Source organism: Penaeus vannamei, chromosome 14 (genome assembly GCF_042767895.1).
Source record: "Penaeus vannamei isolate JL-2024 chromosome 14, ASM4276789v1, whole genome shotgun sequence".
Classification (NCBI taxonomy): domain Eukaryota; kingdom Metazoa; phylum Arthropoda; class Malacostraca; order Decapoda; family Penaeidae; genus Penaeus; species Penaeus vannamei.
In genome coordinates, this window is record NC_091562.1 from 13,890,380 (window position 1) to 13,895,379 (window position 5,000).

The 5,000-nt window shown below is 39.5% G+C and overlaps 1 protein-coding gene across 1 annotated transcript in view; it reads left to right on the forward strand.

Annotated features, from left to right (window-relative positions):
* The window catches only part of LOC113826735 (uncharacterized), a 29,135-nt gene that overhangs the window by 5,327 nt on the left and 18,808 nt on the right, over window positions 1-5,000 (forward strand). Inside the window, exon 2 of the mRNA XM_027379614.2 lies at window positions 4,928-5,000. This exon is cut by the window's right edge and continues 498 nt beyond it. The gene's annotated coding sequence lies outside the window, so the exon portion shown is untranslated. The remainder of the gene's footprint in view (window positions 1-4,927) is intronic.

The window sequence follows — 5,000 nt, forward strand, 5'->3', positions numbered from 1 at the left end:
ATATTTCTTTTTGGATTTTTTAGTATCTAACACTTTATTGGATGGGGAAATTAGATCGAGTTTCTTAGGATGAATTTAAGAGTCATGGTAATTCAGTTTTACAAAGGTTTCCAGATGGTTGATCTGCTGACGAGGACAAAGAAAACGATCGAGTGACGTCACACGCATGACGTCATCTACTTCTCTGAATCACACCTATGGAATATACGTTACCTTCTTCCGAGGTCTTAAGGAAAGTTTACAATGTGTCAGTCCCAGCTTTTATTTCTTATTTTTATTATTTTTTTTTTTATTATTTTTTAACAGCTGATCTTCTATGAGCCACTTCCTCCTAAAGGAAAGTTAATAACATGTCAGCCCACGCTTTTCACTTTTATTTTTCTATTTTTTATCATATTTTCATTATTTCTTTAACAATCGATTTTCCACGAGCCACTTGTTGATAAGGGTTGTTTTCCCGGCTCTAATGACCAGCACGTGTTCCCAAGCCGCCCGCTCTGAAACCTCGTGGGCTGTTACCGTCTGCCTTGTTATGAGACATGACAAGCCGATCTGGAGCTTCCTGTTGTTGCACGCACTCCCATCCTGTCGTCCATTCACGGGATGTTTGTCACATGAGGCTCTTATAACGCCCGCACGCCCGCACGCCCACCCCCACCACCACGCCCCCGCAAAAGCCCGCTGCCATGTCTATTACGACTGGCACGAAAAACGATTCTTTTGACGTGGGTCTGCGACTTCCAGGATGTGTAATTTGTCTCCATTTAGAGAATTTTCTTGAGGTAATTATAACAGGAAGGCCCAGCAACACGTGCGCGCCGGATATTCATTGACGACGCCCCTTGGCAGTTGTAAGCGCGATCAACGGCGAGTCACGTGTTATCAACGGGTATCAACGGGCGCAATGAGACAACGTGGCGATGCCGAACTGTGTGTATATCTGTGTCTGTCCTCTCACTCTCTCTCTCTCTCTCTATCTATCTATCTCTCATTCTCCCTCATTATCTCTTTCTCTAATTCTCTCAGATTCTCTCTCTCTCATTCTCCCTCATTATCTCTCTAATTCTCTCACATTCTCTCTTTCTCTCTCTAATTCTCTCACATTATCTCTTTCTCTCTCTATCTCTCATTCTCTCTCTCCCATTCTCCCTCATTATCTCCTCTCTAATTCTCTCTCTCTCTCTCTCTCTCTCTCTCTCTCTCTCTCTCTTTCTCTCTCTCTCTCTCTCTCTCTCTCTCTCTCTCACACACACACACACACACACACACACACACACACACACACACACACACACACACACACACACACACACACACACACACACACACACACACACACTTTCTCTCTCTTCTTTTGGTTTTACCCTTTCGTCGTCCTCTTTTTTCTCTTCGCACACCCTCACAGTTCTCACAAGATGCCTCAACTTCCTCTCCTTTATCCGGCTTTTTCAACTCTCCACATCCTTCCAAGGAAGTGAGGGGGGAGGATGGTGGTGGTGATGGGGTGGGGTGGGGGGGGTGATTTGAGGTAACTTGTCAACGTTTGTAGACGATGACGCAACTGTGACGTAGATATATTGTCATTTCCCGTTTTCTATGCTTACTTTTTGTTCGTTGTTTTGTTCTGTATCGGATTCCCTTCAGTATAATTTATCTATTTTTATGTTTTTATTTATTTAATGAGAATGCTTCTTAACTTTCATTTATTCTTTGTCAGGTGGTGACTTAAGAGATATACATATAATACGTCACATTATATGTTCTTGTGCAGCTGTCGGATACTTAGTAATTATTACCATCTGAGTCCACAGGAATGTTTATGTGAGTGTGAGTGTGTATGAGTGTGTGCCAATGTGAGGAAATGATTGCGTGTGTGTGTTATGAGTGTAGTTGTGAGGGATAGAGCGTTGGGAGTGTATTTTGTGTTATTGCAATTGAACAGATGAGTGTATGCATGTATGTGAGTAAATAATTGCGTGAGCGAAAGAATATGTGTATACATGTGCATGCTTACGTGATTTGGACACGCAACATGTTTACTTTTATGCAATAGGGACCGCACATACCGCATGGAACCGCATGTGTGAACATCGAACTCACAGTCCCTTCCCCAGAGCCCAGCAAACCGCTAATCCTGGCCTATTGCGCCCGCATTTCTACTTCATTGAACACGAAGGATGGCCTGGTGAAGGATGGCCTGGTGTGCCAATACTCATGAGCAATCTTGCTACTTTATGGTTTGGGTGAACGTGTAGGCTTGTTCAGGGCAATATGGACATGTAAATTATAGGCAGTATTACGTCTTAAACCTCAATTATAATGGTAACGATAGCAATGTGATGATAACAGTAATGATAACTGGTAACAATGATGATAATAATGATAACTTTGATGGCAATGCTGATTATGATGATAATAATGATAGCAATGTTGATAACAATAATAACTTTGATGGCAATGATGATGATAATGATAACAAAAATTATAGTAATGATGATAATAATGATAACAACGATGATAACAAGAATGATGATAATATTTTTGAAAGAAAATGACAACAATGATAATGATAAAAATGATAGCAAGGAGGATAATGATGATCCGCATGAGAATGATAATAAACCAATAAATACATAGAAATGAAAGGAGCAACAGTAGCAGTTTTCATTTTCATTTGTTTGGCTTTCTTTAACATGTGAGAGGTGCGAAATGAAAGTTACTTCTCAGCATTTACACCTTATAAGGCGACTATTAGCTTAGGACCAACACCCAGTGATTTATGGGCTTGATGGCAGTCATATGGCGAGTCACGTGACCACAACGTAGCTAAGATGGGTCTGTGTAGCTGTTGTATTTCCCATGTTTAGGATTTTTTCATGTGTGGGGTTAATGTGGGATTTCTTTCCGTGTTGGGGATTGGTGTTTCGGATTTATTTCTGTGATAGGACGGTGTAGGATTTAGATCTATGTTGAGGGTTGGTATAAAAGATTTGTTTTCATGTTGGGGATTTGGTGTAAAGGATTTCTGTCTGTGTTGAAGATTGGTATAGGATTTCTTTTCATGCAAGAAATTGGTGTAGATTTTCTTTTTTCCATGTTGGAGGATTGGTATGGGATTGCTGTCTACATTCGCGAATGGCTTAGAATTCCTTTTCTATATTGGGGATTGATGGGGATTGGTTTCCTTGTTTGGGAAAGGGTTTCTTAAGTAAGGGTTTAGTGGAAGTTGCTTTCTACGCTGAGGGTTAGAGTAGGAGACATCTGTGTCAAGGATTGGTGTAGGATTTCCTTTCGTGTTGAGGGAGTGGCGTAGGATTTTATTCTGTGCTGTACGAAGAATTTACTATGTTTCTGATTGGTGCTTATTAGGATATCGTCTAATTTCACTGATGAGTATAATATATAGACCAGAACTTTGATTTAGTAATATACATAACTGGGGTATACCCACAAAAACATACTTTTTATTACTGATATTTCCTTTCAATTAAAAAAAAAAGTAAAACTTTCAGGTGTGTGCGTATCAGCTGATGAATGAGGACACAAACAGAGTTATCAGCCACACCCATCCGCTATCCACTATCACTTATTCGGAACAAAGAGGATACAGGCTGACGCATACGGACACACGCTCGCATACACTTACGCACACATGTATGTACATACATATGCACGAACCCAGGTATACGGACACCTTCACATGTAAACGGGCAATGGTTCTTGTCCAAATTTTAAAAAAAGGGGAGGGGGGGGGGTAGAAAAGAGGACCAGATAGAAAAGGGAAAAGAAAATTGAATGAAGGAAGAACGTAGAGAAAACGAAATTGATAATTAAGAGCCAATCGATGAAAAATAAGAATGACAGAAGAGAGGAAACAGGAGAAATGGGAAAAAAATGGAAAAAGGAAATGAGGAAGAAAAGAAAGAGGAGAGAGGAAGGGATGTACCGGATACTCTCGACGGAGTGAAGGGCGGGTGTCACGTGACCTGGGGTTTGTGAGTCCTCGAGGAAGTGACATTTCGGCTGCGATTTCCTTCCTGAGAACAAGGCTTCTCGCAAGTGAAAAGGGAGATGCATGGCCTATTGATACAAGCCTACGAGCACACATATGTAATATATATATATATATATATATATATATATATATATATATATATATATATATATATATATGTATGTATGTATGTATGTATAAAAGTACATATACCCTGGTTGCGTTACGGAAGCCCCATAAATATTGGCTTTATTCTTGTTTGCGACAAAAAAGTGTTTGAGATATTTGAGGTAGCAGAAGAAAATATAGTGTATACTGTATATACACTATACCTATATGTATATGCACACATTTATGTTTGTGTGTGTGTTTATACCATACGTAAATGTATACGGATATGAAAAGAAGAGTTCGAAGATGTAAATGTTAGAATTAGAAGAAAAAAGTATAGGGCCTATTTAGATAAAATGGTGACCAAATCTCTATAGATAAACCAGAGAGGCTTTACAAGTGTCATTTCTAAATGTGTTTCCTCATTAAGTAAGTGTGGTTCGGGATTTTGTCAATGCTATTTTCTGCACTGTCCGGTTTCAGCTTGTTTTTATTTTGTGTGTCAAGCCAAGACTGGGGTACAGTATGGTACGAGAGTATTTATATCTACTACTTTACATCTAAATGTAGTACCTGTGTGAGTGTGTATATGTCCCTATATCTTTCTATTTATGTGTGCGCACACAACGCACATAAATGTGTGTGCGTGTGCATGTATGCATTATGTATGTGTGTGTGTGTGTGTGTGTGTCGATATGTGTGTGTGAATGTATATATATATGCAGATGTAGAATTAGGAAGCATCAGTTGGAAATTAAAATTCATTGATTATGAAAGGAACACCAATACATATATGTTAATGAGTGCCTATTTATCTTTCAGAATTACGGGGCACCTGCAGCCGTTGAAGATTTTCTTTGGGGGAAACCACACTCTCCCAGAACAACAGATAGCT